Raw genomic sequence first — 20,633 nt, 5'->3', positions numbered from 1 at the left:
AACATTGTAGATTCTCTGTCATACGCAACGTGCTTTGATCATTTTCATTGTTATCAACGATTCACAAAAATAACGTAAATTAAGCAATATATCTGCTTGCTCATTCTATTGCATATCCCAAAAATCTTTGTTACAAAGTACTAACTTATTATTACAATTGAGTCAAAAAACTGGACAAAATCTTAAAATGAATTAAATCCATTTACTTAAAAATATTGTATAAAGCCTTCCAGTGACTAAAAAGGGGCTATAATGTATAAATGTCGTTTTGATGACAATATCTCAAATAATGTAAAAAAGACGTATGAGATAATCAATATAAATCGAATATTGAAATACAACTGTGGGATAAATAACAAATCGTGATAACAGGTAATGATTAGAACCTAAAATGCATATGTTCTGAAATATAATTTTCTTGAATGAGGTATTACCAGTTCCAAAAACTAAAAAGCATTAGTCGAGATAAGTTACTAATCATTTAAATAAATTAAATAAGATTAAATCAATAAATATTAGATTTGTAAATTATATATCTATGTGAGAGCCATTTCATTTACCTGTACAAATGTCTCTGTGACTACCTGTCTAAGTTTCAACTGGTCTACTTTTATAACTGCCTACTTGTCGACCCATTCAGCAGTCTACTTTTCTACCTTCACCACTCTATCTGCCAGTCGACTCCCTATTTATCTACTTGTCTACCTTTCTACATAACTACATGTTCACCTGTCTACTGGCCATCTGGTTATTAGTGTTTCTACATGCATATGCATCAATAATAATGAATTGTGATGATCATTGTGACCATCAAAAGTCAATTTTGGCGAATTTAATCGATTTTTCACTCCGTCAATAGAAATAGAAAGATGTTTGAATCATACGAATCAGATCTTAAGTCCTCTCAAAAACTGCCATTTTTAGCAATATTTGCTTTGTATCTCCAAAACAGCTATACTGTCTTTTTCAAAAACTAATGGCACAAATCATTCAAATTAGTTAATTCGTGCACTCGGAATCGTGAACAAATTGTAGTTGTTTGAAGTCTGGAACTCTTAGTTCACCGGGACTTTTAATACACCAAACACAATAAGGAAAGCAAGTTGAAATTAATTATAAGATTTATTTCGTGGAAAATAGATAACTCTCGAAAAATACTAAAGTCAAAAAACATACGAAAACAAACCTCACACAACAAAAATAAGTAACCAATAATCAACATAGCAAAATGATTAAAGCTAATAGCTCATGTGGCAGCCACATCTTATCTTTTTTTAATTGCCAGAGATTTAGTATTGCCCGATTTTGACAATTAATATGTATATTAGCTCCATCTATTGTATCTCTAGCGCAACTACTTCCAGTTTCTAAAGTTGTCTATTTCAAACAATGTTCAATTCTCATTAACCACAAAAATTTAAATCATTTAATGTGGTATCTATTACAGGTCTATGATAAAAATTCGCACTTTAATTTGGTCTGAATGAAATCAGCGAAGCACCAAAAACCGAAAATGCATACATCGATAATTACGCGTCGCGGTGGTATCAGCTTTTATGTCTCGCAACGAGTCCGGGCGTTCGGCGTTCGGCGTTCGGTCTCTACTCCGGGCGCTCCGGTTCCCGCTCCGGTCCGCGCTGTTATCGGAGTCTGCATGTTATGTTCTGTGTGTGGCCGTTCGACTGTAATGAAACATTCGAACATGCAATCAATGTTCACGCCCGTTGATTTCCAACAGAAAGCGAACGTTTTTTGTTCCTCCTTTGTCTTCCATGTCTCTTCATGAATAGGCATATTGAGCCGGTACTGATAGAGGTACTGATAGAGAGACGCATGACGGAACTACGTTCATAGAGATATGTTAAATGAATTATTTGCGAATACGATACATGAATGTATGTATGTATTGTTAGAGATATGTACCTCATTCGGAACAATTAATAATATTATTAATAACTAGAACGGTTAATGCATAAACTACGTAAACTGTGGATTACTCATTCCCTACAATATTGTAAATTGTCTTTGTGCTTGTTAGAAACACACACGTGTATCGATAACATCTGCTTTATCAGCCTTGCTAAAACCACCAAGGCACAGCAAAAACATTTTCTTAGTCATCTATTGTTTCTTACAATGTATGTACTCTATAACGAAATCAACAAAGTTGTAAATCATTTTGTTATTTAAAAATGGTTGAGACGCAGAAGTTTAGTTTGTAATTAGAAGCTCATGTCATTAGTTGTATTTCAGTGTTAAGCAGTTGTAATTCAGAAGTTCGATAATGTAAATCAGTTTTGTGAAGTGTAAATTAATAATGAGATATATAATCATATCAAAGGTCATTTTCTGTCCATACTGGTCAATGTTTTCACACATATTTGGTGACAGCGGATTCCATATTTGTTAGCGACACATAGAACTACATTTTATTGGTGTCATCAGTGGTTCCAACATTATTTTGGTCTCATTGATAGTTCCTACATTGATTTGGTGGCAGCGGTGGAATTTCAAATATTTTGGTGTCATTGGTGGCTCCAACAAAACTAAACAGTTTGTGTTTTTCTGATAGATGTTTATACATTTTAGTCGTTCAAATAGGATCGTAGGAGCATCCTATCGGTCACTACCAATAACCAAAAATTTAATACAAAGGAATAAAGTACAGATCTTTTTAACTACACTATTTTAAAGTAGAGGGTGAAAAGCTGTCAGCTAAATTTTTACGACATCGCCGTCAAAAGATAAATTGCAGTTTGAAAAAATTCTAGATAAAGGTGATAAACAGGGTGATCTTTGTAAAAAATGTGCCCATGAAATTTGTATATTGCACTGGTTAAATATTGTATCTACTATTTGATCCCTATAAAATTAAGAATACGAAGTTAGATCTGTTGCACCTTGGTTCTCCCTTTTTACCCGCCTAAAAAGTAAAAAAAGACTAGATGACAAATTTTAGACAGAAGTAAAAAGAAAAACAGAAGAAAAAAACAAAAATGGGAATTAACTGGGAATTTTACTAACCATATTTCGATAGTTGGTTGTTTCATTTGTGTTATAGGCTGTGACATAGTTTTTTAGGTTTAGACAGTATAATTACTGTAAATCAAATTATAAACCTTTATGGTCATTTTTCATTGGTTCAGATAGTTTACTATTCAAATCATCAATGGCATAAAAAATCGAAAATATCAAAAATTTGGCAACGAAATGTTATATATTAAAGGAGTACAGAATAATTAAAAAGTAATATCAAATATATAATAAACAATATCAAAAGTTGTGAATTACCACACACGCGAATACAATGGAACTCATGGCTTATAATAATAATTAACTCGCTAAGTTGTAAGCCAGAGATGCTTAAGTTAAATATTTCATAACACAGTTCTAGATTATGTAAAACACAGTACTAACAGTTTTATTTTTGCTATTTTTAAGAAAAACTTTCTAAAGTCGTTTATTTATTATGTAAGGTTTGGTCGTGGTTTAAGTGGTAAGAGCTTTAACCTTACAAGCACAATATTGTAGGTTTTATTCACGCCAGAAAATTACCATATGAAGATGTAGTGAAAATAAAAATTTAACTAAATATAATTCTAAGCGAAAATAGCATAATGGAACATAGCACTACTGAAAATATCTAATAGTCTAATAATAAATCATTATTAGAGGGACAGGGCAACCAGTGGGTTGTCTTCTAATAATACTATGTTATAAAAAATTACTTCACACCAGCTCATAAAATGCTTGAAAATAGTTCTGATTGATATTCATAAAAAATAGAAAAAAGTGAACATGCGGATATTCATGTAACTTACATATACGAGTACATACACATATACACCACGATCAATTATAAATAGTTGTTTAATATTGGCAATAATATATGTACAAATACAGATAAGTACTTCTGAGAAAATATCAATACACTGAGCTTTAACAAGTGTCGGCAATATTTTTTATTGGATCAAATTGAAATTGGAATATTCTTGATATATCTACGTAAACTTTTAGTATATCTACTTCCTCAAAAAATGCCAATAAAACATAGCAAACTATATAATAAATTCAACCAAGTGATGTTTCACTATGATGAAATGCAAAGCGAATGTTCTTGCAGTGATATCTGCTTCAGCATAACATCAAAACATCCTTAAAAACTCATTGGAAATGCATTTACTCTGCGACGTAAAAATACTGAGATTGCATCTGGTTGTATATTTTACTTCACATTACAAAAATTGATAATAACAGCAGTATTAGTTTTGTGTACAGCTTTAAGAAAATATGATAATAAAATAAGAAAAAAAATTATAAATCTTATATTATAACTGAATATAAATATTATATTCAGTTATAATATAAATATCATGACGCAGATATAATATTTTAATAATATGCTATAATTAAATTCAAAACTATAAACTTCATTTCTTAATTATAAACTATATGTAAAAATTTAAATACGTGGTATTTTGTAAAAACTATAAAAATATCTATCATAACATATAAAGCTAGTTATTAGAACAAGTGCTCAGCTATGAAATTAAAATTATAACTTATACATGAATTTGGTAAAATTATTGAGTAGAGACATTGAATTATTTAAAATATTTAGCTTCGTCTTCAGAATTATTAATTTAACATATTACAGCAATGATCTACATAACTTAAATATACAGAGTGTCCAAGAACTTAACGCGAAGCAGTCAAGCCGGGGTGATTAGGATCTTAACCGTCCTAAAAAAAAATTTACGTTGTTTGCGAATTATGAACTTTTAAGTGCAACCAAAAACGTCGGTAAAATTATTATCATTTATCGGTTATTGGGGTTAATTATTATTGTGGTTAATTATGTGCCGAGAAACTTTGGAACCTGAACTTTGTTGATCTATGAAATAAAAATTGTTAATGTCAGTCGACTTTGAGAAGACCTTTTTTTCAAAAAAAAAACATTTACTAAAGTGTATTAGAAAATTTCATCCTAAGTTGACGTATTTAATTAATTAATTAATTAATTTGATCAGGATTGTAAAATGGTAAAATACTTCATAATTTCATTATTGAAGAATTTTTAGTAAAAAAATACAGACCTGAAATGACTATTATACTGTGGCCCTTGAAATATTCAAAGTTAAAAAAATAAATAAAAACAAACCACAAAAACCAAAAAATGGTCATAATTTTACCATTTTTTTGTTGAAGTCACATTTACAAATATCAGAAAATGAATTAGTATATTTTATTTTTCAGTACCTGGAGTGATCGGTGTGTTGCTGACTGTAGAAGTTGTAAAAATAATAACCGACTATATCAACTTTAAGTGATCGTTTATTAGTTTACTATGCTAATGATTCTTTATTTTGCAATATAGCATTGCTAGAAAAATCCTAAAAGTGTGCTGTCTGCTCCGATAACAGAAATATTTTGACTTTAATTGATTATACACGATTTTGTCAAGCAAAAGCCACTGCTAAAGTTCTAAATTTATTTAAATATTCACGTAGAAACACTAAACTCAGGGTTGTAATAAAAAACTCAATTTCCAGATAACGTGAGATATTTTCTTTGTAATTCCTTTCAAGGGAGTTAAGGTCAATACTATCATCTAATTTCGGCTTGATGTTACTGGGACACCATTTATGCAATTAAATTGATTGTTTTGTTCTTGATTGCTTATATGTTTCTAAACATGATAAGGTAACAGATTGACAACCAGATTATCCGAGATTAAGCTATGAATTTTAATTTTTTTATTGAAAATTCGTTTTCTCAATTAAAAAAAAACTTTTTCTGGGGTCTGGTAAGAATATAAGAAAGTCATGGTCATAAACCTGAATTTGTCCTAAATCTGGAAATAAATAAGTTTTCTCTTACTACGTATATATCTGTACCCATGTATAGGATATAAATTGGCTACTTTTCCCGTTATTATGTTTATATTTTATTTTTCCCGTAATTATATGCTCCAAGACGCACGTGCAAGCCGCAGTCGTAGAGCGCGAATCGTCTGCAAACGAAAGCTCGGGTTTTCAGATTGATTTATTATAGAGTAGGAAAGTTGTGCAAACTTATCGACGGAAAGTCACGGCTTAATGTATCGATTGACTTCGGAGATTGTTTGAAGTGTGTGCTGTTCGTAAGGCATGTGATGACTGTGTAGTTATAGAGAATTCGATGTGGCTTTGTGTGCTAAACGAGGACGACGATCGCTCAGCTTCTACTACAATTCGGCCAAATTTTTCCTTCGAGTTTTCACGTACTAATCGCCACCGCACGGAAGTCCGAGGGGAACTATACAAGTGTATACGTGCTCAGAAGATCGTGCATGCTCTTGCTTTGACAGAAGGCATTAAATTTATATGTCATGTACTTCTCATGAATGAATATATACACAGTGACATATATTTTACTTTAATATCTTATATATATATATATATATATATATATATAAAATTCTTCTGTAACGATGTATGTAAATATACTCCTCCTAAACGATTATTCGGATTTTGATAAATTATTCCGAAGTTTGTTCAGGGATTCTTTTAGGAAGTATGTGATTATAAAAATATAGTAATATTGTAGAAATTCATTAGCAAACTCATTGATAACAGAGAACATCCAAGAAGATTGAAAAGAAAAGCGCCACTAGATTTAAGCCATCAACTCTCCTGATAAAAAATGGAGATAACCTAATCATTATTTATAAGAAATTATTCAATAAGTAAATAGTTAAAATTATATAATTGTTAATAAAATATTGTGAATTTTATATCGAATGGAAAAAACAACTACAGAGTTGTTTTTTTCAACATGCCCGTGTAGTATACAATGTCCCTTTTCGGCCGACTATTGTATATTCATCAAATTTATTGAATGTCCTTTACTGGACAGTTGTAAATAAAAGAGATAATAAAAAAAATGTAGAAATAAATGGAAAAAAAATTGCAAAAAACGACATGTCATTATTTGACATTAAAAATAATTTGATACATGAGATCTGTCATCTGGTCAAAACGTCAATTCACTTGAAATTTGAATTTAGTTTAATATTAGTATATAATATCCATATTCATGATTATGAATAAGAAAAATGTAATATCTACAAAATTATTGCCGAAAACCAGCTGAGATGTGCCAGAAATTAAAACAATATAAGAAAATATTTTTTTGGCAGATGAAGTTATATAATTTAATATAATAAATAACATCATACGTCCAAAATTGATATACATTATTTTTTAAACTTACGCATATTATATTTTGCTTTATTCTACTAAATTATTTATATAAAAGAATCTAGTTATTAAAAAGATGTATTAGATTTTTGTTTCATGTATCAAAAATTCATTTGTTTAGCATTGAATATGAAGTATTTAGCAAGCACATAATCTTAGAATTGAACAGTGCCATATGAACTACATTTTACAAATTAATTCACCTAATATTTTAATTAAAGTAATAATGTTTATTAAATTACTAGTGAAAAAAATGTAATTGAGAAATTGTTATTGCAAAAAAGCAACTAATATAGGGTATGCTATTATAAAAATTATAGACTATTATACATTATATAAATTATTGAAGCAATTATATTTGTTAAAAATAACAAAGGTGATATTGTTCTTTGTCCACTTTTTCCATACTATATTTATTCCTTCTGAATTTATTATACAGATCAAAAAACTGCAGTTTCTAATATTTACGTATATAGGTTATGCTAAGACCATAAATGGAAGGACATTGAATAGAATATTAGGAAGCACAAGATAGTATATATATATATATATATATATATATATATACTTATATATATATTAGCTAACCTTGTAAAACGTTGTTTTACCATATAAATCATTTGTAAACGATTTCTAGAGAATCGAGAATTTCTAATTTCTTGTAAGTCTGTAAGGACGTGTTGTATGAGTGGTATAGACAATAAGGTATAATGAAAGCAAAATTCTAAACCCTTTTTGTTAAATATAATATAGTTTATATTAACAATATTCGTTTGACCAAATTTTTCTAACACAATCAAACTGGAAGTTTGATTTTCAACATATTAATTTATTTTAATGTCGAGGAATACACAATATCCTTTGAAGATCTGTAGATTTATAAATGAATAAATTGTTTGGATTTCTAATATAACTCTCGAGCAGGCCACATTTAGTTGGTCATGACTAAAACGTGAATTTTCTAAATTAATTCCGCAAAAGTTTATTGTATGCATTATTATAAACTAAAATGTGTGTGCCCTGTTAGGCATAATTGTTAATATATATAGAAAATATTTTATATATTCATACGAGTAGAATAATTCGTGTCAACATTAATGTAATTTTGTTGCAAAGGTTGCCATCTGTTTTTGATATTGCACTCAGTTAACGATATGCAAAGTTTTTGCATTTTGGTAATAATAATTTTGGCATATTTTTGACCGGCTTTGAATTCAACATATATCACAGCTCTTAAATAAAAATTCAAGTACATTCATAATTCTACATCTGTTAAACTGAATTATATAATTACATCTGCCAAAGATATAGTGTGATCTTACAATATTTTAATTTTTGGCACGTTTCAGATGCTCTTCGGCAAAAATAATGTAGTCATTACATTTTTCTTATTGAAAGTGATTAATATCAACAATATTACACGTATATATATTACATTTGTATATATATTAATATATATTAAATTTAAAATCTTGAAGATAAACAACGTCGAACAGATCTTGAGGTGAAGCAGAGCTTTAATATCTATATCTCTAACCTTAATGCGCCTATACTCGTAAAATCCTGTCCATTAGTTTAGCCCTGTAGTTCAATTTGTTTCCATCCATCGAGCATTTTATTAGCTTGTCATAACTCTCATTTCAAGAGCTCAGAATTTATGAAATATACCAAACAGAGGCACATCGGAACCAATTGAAGTCACAAGCGTCATAAATTTCAGCGAAGTGCGCTGATGGAAAAATCGTGTCATGAAAATGAGAAACTCGCGAAAATTATTGGCTAGTGCCAGTTGCTTTTTTCCAGTTTGTGCCCACGGCTGTTTATAAATTCATCGCTAGTCGTACGAAATATAAAATTCAACTTCATATTTACTATTGATGGTTGGGGAAGAATAAAATATTCATCGGATTGAACAAAAAGTTTTGCTAAAAAAATTGATAACTTTGTAAGAAAGCAAGTTATTCCTGCATAAGATAAAAAAACTTCTATTAATACATATATTTTTCTAATGATATCTTACAGTATAAGTCCATTGGTGAAAACAACCTTTTAAGAGAGCGGCGTGCGTTATTAGTACATGGCAAAACAGTTAATCAGTCTTTGTTTTCCTTTAAAACCTTGGCTGTTTTTTCTCCTCTCTCAGTTAGTGTACAGTTAAATTATTATCTGATAATATTTTCTTTAATTTTTGAAGTAAAACTTCTTTAGGCGCGACTAGGATATAAATCTGTACAAATGCAACGGAAGTGCGTTACAGCAGATAAGATAAGCTAAGATTCAAGTGTCAATGATTCGTCATTCGTCGTTGCGTATGTGAATAGAGATCTGTCGTTGTATGCGTACCGGCGTCAACGTTGTATGCGTACCGATATCAACAAGGAAATCGGCATAGATAAATATTTTAAAGTTACATCTTAGTACAAATCTTGATTTAATGAAAAATGCCTGAATCAGAAGAATATTTTACTATGTCCCCGTAAATAATAATGAAAATAATAAAACAAACGCAACATTTACGCCGTGTATGAAACATAAGTTTATTGAAATAATTTCTATATTATTCGTAGTTTCTATAAATCTTTGAGGTTATTAAAATGGAAAATATGTTTAGGCAAAACAGATATTACAGCTGTTCAAAGACAGAGATTATATTGCCATCGAAAAAGTAAAAAAATACCATCAGTCAATGAATGTATGTGATGATAAAATTTTAATTACATGAAGTTCTTCAAACACAATTATTACATGATGAGTGAAGTTACGATAACAATATTTGTTTAGACGTTGTTTAAGATAATCCACTGTGTGAACGAATATTATAGAAGTTAATAATCAGCAATTACTTCATTTTTTTAATGAAGGTTCATTTCTAAATGCTAATTACAATGACAAACCGATCATGTCATATTTGAAGTATGACTTTAATTACATTTTTGTTTTTAAATATTATACATATTTTTAATGCTATTATAAATATAAAATTTATAATTTATTATTATGTAAATGTGTATAATGGTTAGCACTAATAAATATGTGCATCATAAGTGTTACCATATTACTAATAAACATTATTCAAAATTGTTATATGATGTAATCATTTTTACTTAAATGTGTGACATATATCTTAAACAATCTTCCTTATTCATGCTTTTATAATTTTCTCCACATTTGAGAAACTAAAATGTCAAACGGATCGTAAATCATCCTGCATAGTATTTTGTGTTGTACCTATATATTGCATCTGCACATAATTTGCTCTGCATTTGACGTAGACAAAATATAATATTATATTAAAAATCCGCACCGCACATGTTCCCTTCCTCTGACCCTATGCAAATCTGTTGCCGTATGAAACAAACGGCTTTTATGACTCGGCTATTGGAATTCATTTGTCATTGTTATATTCTCGTTACTATGAATATGAAATGTACTGAAAACTTTAAAGCAAAACTCAGATTATACGAACGTAACAAAATGCAATTTTACAGAAATTCTATTGAATATTTTTCTATACAAACTTTGTGCTCAAACGAGTGGCTGGATCATTGGACAAATAAAATATTGTCATATCTGCGTTCTGCTCTATTAGTTGCCATATTTTTATAATTAATTTTACGATTAGGCAGTTAATGACTTAAATGAATTAATAATTTAGAATAATAATTGCAGTTAAATGTATTCAAGCTCTTGTATGTATTAAAAATAAAAAGTGTCAGTATAGTATATACAGATTTTGGTAAAAAAGGAGTGAATGTTATGTTTCCAGAGCACTAAATAAATATATAAGTATGTTTTATTACAAATATTAATTTTGGGAATCTCTCCAAATGGGAATTAATTCAGTTACTTTGTCATAAAACTACTTGATGAATTTTTGCGTGAAATTCTTTGTTAATGCCTTTGTAAAGCTAATTTATGTGAACTACACTAGCAAAAATTTGAAAACATATTTTATGCCGATATTACTTTATTGACTAAAACCGTTTTAAATATCAAATTCAAAGATTTGAATATTTGGAAATAATGTTCGTCACTTTCTTATTTAACTGCATAGTGAAATTATGAGCAAATTTTGCATTGTTGTGCGAATAATTCTAATTGAATTTTTTTGTAAATTCCTTTGTAATATAATATATAAAACAATAAAAATATATTTTTATTTTCGAGTCATTTGATAGATCACAATTTTATTTATACATTTTATGGAACATTTGTTAACGATTGAATTAATATGTCGAGTCAATTCAAAACTGATCTAGAGTATTATTGTAAGAATTTAAATCTGCAAATAGTTTTAATATGATCTATCGAAATGCTATAAATTGAACTAGTTGAAAGTGGCATTTTGCCTTAACAAAAGCTGCATGAACTTTCCGAAATGTGTAATCATTGACTTAATCAATCATAATTGTGACTTAGGTATTTAGATAAAATTTTTAACTGTTAAATGAAAGAGTTAATAAAATAAAAAAAATAATCTAAACATTACATTTCCCAATTAATATCGTTCAAACACATTTAAATTATCTGCAATTATATCAATTATAGTGCACAGATACGTGCTTCTATGTTCTAAAATTTAGTTTATTATTCCAAATTTTAATAAATCATATAATTTAACCAATTTTCGTAGCGCTGTTTAGTAACGATTTTTATCGTCATATGTTAAATTTTATAAAAAAACATCAAAACATTTTTTTAAGAAGCTTAATAAATTATTTTGTGAATTATTAATCATCTGCTATAAGAAAACACTGGCACAATTATATATATCATATACGTGGTAATTAATGTTTAAAGAGCTTTCATGATTTTTTTTTTTACATAACTAGAAAAGTTTTGTAGGCTGCTTACTCACTTTTGCTAATTTCAACGGCATTTCGAATAGCTATCCTTTATCGAAAATATTCAAATGGCTTTTTTATTTTTGAAAATCAAAGGCAACTTGTGATAAATAAAATAGATATCATTTCGGCAGTAATTAGTACCATTTTATATGAAAAACGCAGCGTAGCATAGTCTTGCCATAACATTAGTCTATTTTACGGCAAAATTAGCAAATGAATCCACGAGTAATTTTGTATGAAAAGTACTTTCAATTTAGAAGAATCACAGTATGCAGATAAATAACGTTCTTTAATACTTTATGCATGCCATTTTAAATAAATAAAAATATTATAGGTAGGTAATGAAAATATAATAAAATATTTGTATACAGTAAGATTGAAAATAAGCAGTGCATGACATTTCATCTCATCCTCTACAAATAAAACTCAAACATTTGTAATATAACTCAGCATGCAACAATAGATGAAATATCCTTAGCACGCAATATGTATTACTAAAGCGGACACAAGATACTGTCTCTCTTTATCCTTTCGAAATGGCTCTGAAAGCGAAATAAATAAGGATAAATAAATAAACAGGCACTCGCAAGGAATCGCATTGAATATGTTAAAGTCGTAACGCGAACATGAATTTATCGAAGTCGAGGTAATTAGATATCCAGCTTGCAGTTTCGTTGCATTCTATTGCATTCGTCTTATTATCGCTGTCTGCTGCCCTTATACTACCTATGGTATGGCTTCGTTGCGTGGTAAATACTTTATCGTATTTTATTACTGGCAAATTAACAGAAATAGATCTGCTCTCTAGATTTTAGATTGATATTTATAGTACAGTCGGTTTCATTAACGAGAATTGCGAAGGAAACAGACTTGAACGATAAATTTGTTTAAAATATATAAAATTTTAATCGAATAATGCATAGGGGAGACTGGATATGGTAATGTCAGCTTACGGTAGTGGTGGACACCACAACAGAAAACTTATACTGATTTCGAGATAGGGTCCAAAAGGACAAAAGTTGAAGTATGTTTGCTCGAACAAGTTTCCATCTTTACATTTATTCATTTAACATGATCTGTAAACCGCATTGCTTTAAAGAGTTTTTTTCTTGAATAGTTTCAATAAAATTTGTTATTTGTATACAGATATATCAAAGTTAACAAGCTGTTGAACATATACAGTTAATTAGCAACAATTGGTTTTTGTGAAAACGATTTAGCTCAGTCATAACAAAGATTTGTTTTCAAAGTGTGCCCCATGCAGGTTGAGACATGTATTTCTTGTACTTTTCGGAATAAGACTAAGCAGATAAAGTAAATTTTAACTTAATCAAGACAAAACACAAAAAACAAAAGAAAAGGAAAATTCAATGAAAGAAAAAAAATCACAAAGACGTCTTGCTAACTGTTTAAAAAATTATAATTAGTTATATATTGTAACATTATATTCATAATGTTTTGTTAAAATGATTATTTTATAAAGGTTTATAAAACCAAATCGTACAGAAAAGGGCGTGTGTCGCAACCATCCACGCCCCCAGAAACATTGTGACACTCCAAATATTTTAATAAATGATCTGATTTTATGACTACTTTAATGTATTTGAGGACAATATTTTAGTATTACCGCGTTGACAGATATTCAAGTTAACAATGTACTATTCTCTCACACTTCTAAATTAATAAAATTATTACTGATAAAAAAGTGGTACAACCGTACCCAGTCGATGCCACTTTAAAATAAACAAGTACTAGTATAATATAGAAAATTACTTATTGCTTGCACTCAAAAACATGTTTAGTTTTGTGTTTTTAAATAAAAATATATATCGCTACTGCTTGATATCAGGTTGTATATAGCGTGGAATATGGACTAGAAATTTCGTGGTTGCAAACTAGAGGTTTTTACCGCTGTAATATAAATGGCTTCGGACAAAATGCGGAATATTTATTTTTGCTGAAGATGATTATTGTAACTAATGAGTTCTTGTAAAAATTATTCTTCAAAACTGACAAGTATCTGTTGTTTGTTATTAGACAAAAAAACTATCACATTTTATTACAAAAAATGAATAATTGTGCAAGATTTTTTAAATCTCAAGTTATCTTTATAATTAAAAAAATAGACTATAGCAATTATTATTATTTTTTTAGAAAATATCATAATACAATCTATAAAATATACATCATTAATACTCAGAATGTGCTATAGATTTTCAAGTTAAGATCAAGTTTTACAAGGGCAGCTGAAGAGATATAATAAATAGATAGATTTGATTTTGTAATAGATAAATTCTGGATTACTTAGTTGCTGGGTCATTATTTTCAAATATAATAATATTTATTCTCAAATATTAGATTTAATTTTGGTGACTTTGTCCAATAAAACAAATTTGCTTATTAAATTTAAATGATTTGAATGGTTTAAATGACAAGGTAAAGAAAAGTTTCTCATGATGGTATGTTGAGAGTATAGTGAAATGAAACTGTAAGATTTACGTTACACTTTTGATGATATATTACTCATTATGCCAATCACAACTGTTATGCTAATCGATTTTTACGACAAACCTATATTTTTTCGGTTTAATTATTAAGAGTTTGCTAATTTTAATCAGATCAGCGTGTTATGCCATTTTCAGTTTTGTCACTTTCAAGACATATAATAATTTCATTTACAATTGATTGTTAAATATAGTTTATAAAAAGTTATTAGATATTCTGTCACAGTCGTATCAAAAAATATTAAATACAATTAATGTTAAACTGGATGTAAAGTGGACTGAATAAATTAATAATTCAGACTTTGGGATTAAAGAAAGTCCGGTCATAAAAGACAAATTGATAGTCTTTTGACTTCAAAAAATGGATACAATAAAAACTTAATAATATTCTTGAGAAATCCAAAATATTTATGTAAATAAAACTCTTGGCTTCATATACTTTAAATCCTTCCACTAAAGTATATCGAGCAAACTTTTCTCTGATTTTGAACTTTTGTGAGTTGAAATATTTGCGTAGTATTTCTCGCCTAAACAAAATACGGCAATGTAGAACTTTATTCGTAATATCATAAATACAGACTCGAAGACGGCGGTGAAACTCATTTAAATTATATCAAAGATTATTTATATGTAACTATGCTTAATTAAGCGTGTTTGAATTATTAGCCTATACAAACAGAGAAATGAATTAGTTCGACTGCGATGTATGGGTTTATTTACTCCAATTATATTTACTAGTTGAGAATTAACAGCATGATAGGTTGCAGGATAAATGAAACAATGTTATAAAGTATTATATATATACATATATATATATATATATATATATATATATATATATCCAAACTTATAAAATTGTATCCTTGCTTAATCTTAACAAAAATCTTTGTGATGTACAAAATTATATGGAAAACTTCGCATCGCTTGGACTCACGAGAATAGTGGATAGGTATATAATTTTAAAGGCATTAAGGAATGATATATGGGCTTTGTGTTATATCAAGGTATTTTGATGATACTATATACATTAATTTCTTCATAGAGGAGTGTTGGGTTAGTATTCTACTTACAAAATAATTTCAGTTTTGAGACATAGCAAATACCTTTAATTTAATATATAAACTAAAACTCATACATTTAATATAAATTATGAAGAATGAGAAAAGTTTGTGCTTATAGAAGTAGTAGTTTCTTTTATACTTATAGGAAAAAATTATAAATAGTAATAAATAACTCAAACTATTTGTATTTTCAATGAATTTGCATGAACATGAAGTATTAGACCTATTTATTTTATTAAGTCTAATTGTAAGAAAATTGAAAAAAAATTGGGAATAATATTATGTCTTTGTTTCCTATTAGCCTTCAGGTCTAATGACTGCATTTCATCTTTAGAGTTTGTTTGTTTGTTTTCGTCATATTTATTCATTGTATTTCACTACTAGAATTATATTATAAATATTTTTTTAACTTTCTGAATCATAGTAATTAATTAAAACCTGCTGTAAGCGTTGTTCAACCTTATGGCAAGGTGGATGATCTTCATAATAATTTCAGACTTAGTAACTTTTGGAATTGTAAAAAATATACAAATGAAATTTGCACATAACCCATTATTATGATTTTTCTATGAATTTTAATAATTAATCTACTTTTTGTTGACACATAATATTGAAGCACGTGCACATAATTAAATCTATTGTTTTATCAAAATCATCAATTTTTATTCCGCCATTTTAGTCATCCATGTCCTTCAAGCATAGATTCCTCATCAGTATCCCGGTATCCCCTACGATTTTGCACGTGTATTCGTAAATTCAAATATGTACAGGGAATTGGGTCGAAGAACTATGAAAAATAATGTATGAGAGCACCATGTAATATGAAATAATTTATTACACACGTACGGATATGTGGTTCCTATGCGCTCTATGCAGAGTGGCCGCGGTCTCGTCCACAATGCTTGTTTTGCTATTTTGTACAATACGGAAATCACATTATAATTCTCTTTAGTGATACAAAGACGGAGTTAAGAATTAAAACGTTTGCCTTGAATAAGTTAAATATTAAATTACTAGACTTATAATGAGAAATACCCTTCAATATCAACCTTTGACACGTACAGCAAAATTTACTTGTACAAAGCCATTATTTAACTAACTTCGATATAAGTAAAATAACTATCAACTTCCAAAATCCGAAGTCAAATGAGTTAAAAATTAAAATATGTCGAAATAAATTATCAAAGAAATTTTTGTATGCACCCTAGTATGTTGCTAGAATACTACCAGAACCAGGTCAAAAAGGAAGTTTTTTCATGTTAATCTGTCAATATCAATGTTTGTCTATGTCATTTATTTATAATTAAAATAAAATGAAACTATACCTTGAACATACATTTGAATCATAAAAATTTAAATATAATATCATGTACACGATCGTTTATTAAACTATATGTTAAATATTTTAATTATAGAACTTAAAATATAATTCAATCATTTACACGATCATTTGTTTCACATTTAGCATATAATAAAATTATGCCGCATATTTTGCATAAAAATGCAAAAAACAGTTATATGATGCAGAATTTACTGAACACAAATTACTCGGATTTCAGTGGCCGTAATAATTTTAATTGCATTTATCGATAATTATGAATTGAAAATTCATATTATAATAATGAAGTTAAATTTACATATAGAATTTTTTAATTAAATTATACTATGAAAGCATGTGAAAAAAATAAAATTACGAGATAATCAGTCAAAACTTTCATAAGTGGAATTCTTAGATTTTTTTAAAATATGACACTAATAATTTATCTTTGGAAATAGTGGACTAAACTACATCCTAGATACTTTGCGATTTTGTTTTTATTATAAATATGATAGATATATATTTATAATATATAATAGAAATATGCCGCTGAATATACTAAAAATGTAAAGAAATTAAAATTTATAGTAACATTTTATCGATAATTGTGCAATTGATATAATATACATTTGTAATAATAAAGTTAAAATTTCATATAAAATTTTTATAAGTTATATGTTGAATGCATATGATAAAGAAAAATGGTTAATCAATCAAAATGTTTGTAAGTGTAAATCTTAGAATATTAGATAATTTGAAGTTTCTAGAAATTGCGGATACTGATAAACTGTATAATAGATTTGATGAATTGATGAATTGATGAATTAATACTTAAGTTTGTAACGTAAAAAGCCAATTCTGTGATAGAATAGATATGTTGTAGTATTGCTAGATTACTGGTCTATATTCGTATAAGTTGGTAGTAACTAACTATCAAAAAGACATGTGTTTGCTAAGCAATCAGGCGTTTTATACATAAAACCTTACATTATGTGTTATCAAAGAGACATCAAATAGAAAGATGCATTTATAACAAAACTTTTATTTGACGTTTGCACGTTTTATAATTTAGATTTTATGTGTAAAACACTGATCGCACAGAAAATGCATAGCATTTTGACAATTTGTCACTGTCAACTCATACGAACATAGACTCGTCACATCACATACCATAAAAAAATTTATATAAGAATTGGGTCCTAAATTTATGGGGCGCAACCCCTCAGGGTTGAATTAGATTTTTACAAAAATTAAGATTTTTGCAAAGGCGTCGCAGATTTATTTTTTGAAAATACGGTGGAGCGCAGTGAAATAAGGTTGGGAACTACTGACCTAAGTATATGTAATTGTACAATTGCATTATAGATAATTCACACACAATATTCCTAAAAAACCCGTATGCTGATTATATTTTGATTATTTATTAAAATAATTAATCAACGCAAGTACTCCTATTAATTCCACCTCACATTCTCGACTTAATTGAAACAAAGTACTCAGTCGTTTTCGTATTAAATCTAAAAAAATACGAGATCGTAAAACGTACGACAGCAAATTAATATAAAGCAACAGGGGGGTATTAATATATACACATACAAATTTCCTAATTAATTTCTATAATTAAAAACTAATTAATATAAAATGACTCACGTATATCCAGTGCAGCGCGCGCCAGCAGCGGTAGGCAGAGCGCAAGCAGCACAAGGGGCACAGGTGGGCGCCCACCGCCAGGCACGCCTCTGCCAATGCTGAACATTTGTCACAAAAGCTCAGCTAGACATATGGTCCCACCCTGGAAGAATATTTATATATCACCAATATAAATCACGATGATAAAATTAAATTGAGATGCGCGAGGCTTTTTGCCAGTGCTGTTATGGTAAATTATTACCGGGATGGATGTACATGGAATTTTTGAGGAGAGTAATTTGGTACATTTATCTTAAGATTTTTATGAATTTGAAACATTTGTATTTTAAACATATTATTATTTTTACGATATATTCAATGTGACAGGTACTTTAAGAGCAAATACATTTGTGACACGAATGAATACCAATGTTTAAATAACTTCATTTGAAATCTATATGTTACGGACAATGTTCCAGAGCTTAGAGGAAAATAAAGTTAAATAAGGGAGTACGTTACTATTTATATAGTTTTGCAATGAGGATCTTTTTGGTGAAATAATGACAAATTTCTCATTATTGTGGTTAATTTTTATGAATTTTGTTCAAGAAAACCTTGCAACTTCAACGTTTAGTAACATTTCTAGGACCACAATGAAAATAGTAACACGTGTTACAATTGCCTCAAGTTTTCAAAAATTAAGATTTCTTGTTTTGTTATCAGTCGAATCAAGAATTCAAGAAGCCTTCCTTCAAAAAATTAATGAGAATGTGTTGACGAGTTTCATCAAAAGTGGCCACATTCAAAGTTAAAAAAGTTTTGAGTAAAAAATAAAAACTAAATAATACATGATTATTGCTAGAGCATTTTACTCAAAATCAGTTCAATGTTTGTTATATGCGCAAATTTAGATGTGCAGAAAGAAACATTTGAAACTTTTTATATAATACTCAATTTTTAATAATTATTAAGTATTTTTCAAATTTACAATGTTGATTAAATGCGCTAATTTTTTATGCAACTTGCCAAGATACTGTAGTATTTTTTTAAAGGCGAGTTTCTTCGAGATTTCAAAATAAAATTTTAGTTTTTGAAAACTATGGTTCTGGTAGTGTTATCACGGTTCCATAGTTTTAAATAAACAAAATTAATCAAAATTAACGTAAATTATTAGTAGTTTTACTAAAGCTCTAGATTTTACTTAGAAACTCATAACTTACATATAATGAAAACAATATAATCTATTTGTAACAAGTATCTTAAGTACAGTAAATAATGACGTACAAAGAATTAAAAATTAAGAAATATATTTTTTTCATTCAGTTTGAATTCTATGAGACGTATTAATGTCTTAAATGCCGTTGAATCGTGGTTAAAGATAATATTTAAACTACAAGATATTATTTCTTTGTAGTAGTCAGTCAATTTTGAGATCTTTCTAACTATGTATAATACTTAATATATTTTCTTTACAGAAATATCGAATAGTGTATCGAATAAAGTTGCTGGAATTTATCTGCTCTTTGATTTCAACATTGAATAATCACACAGATTTGCTCTGTACAAGCTAAACCGTAAAAGATACGAAAAAAATTTTATTTGGATAAAAGTTGCGAGATATAAAAATACGAACAAAATGATATATAATACGATATGTGTTCATATAGTTTTCTCAAATGTTTCCACTTTTCCTTGAATTTCACGATTGCTACTCGCCTGTAGGCCACAGCGTGCGAAAGTTGAAGTTGCGATATATGGGAAAAAAAAACTAAGAATTTCGAGACCTTTGTAACGGTAAAAATATAATCTCTGTATATTTTTTTAGAGAAATATCGAATAGTGTGAATAGTTGCTCGAACATAACCGTACTTTGCATTTCAAATTTGAATATTCACACAATCGCAAATCAAGAAAACGCCTTAAATTACCTATATATTTTTTTATTATCTAAACCAGTGATTCCCAAACTTATTTCACCTACCGCCCCCTTTCTAGGAAAAATATTACTAAACGCCCCCCTATTTTTTTTAATT

This window comes from Ctenocephalides felis, unplaced genomic scaffold (assembly GCF_003426905.1).
Source record: "Ctenocephalides felis isolate EL2017-DRISC unplaced genomic scaffold, ASM342690v1 CF-g0.4_SCAFFOLD_01170, whole genome shotgun sequence".
Classification (NCBI taxonomy): Eukaryota; Metazoa; Arthropoda; class Insecta; order Siphonaptera; family Pulicidae; genus Ctenocephalides; species Ctenocephalides felis.
This window is presented reverse-complemented; position numbering follows the sequence as displayed.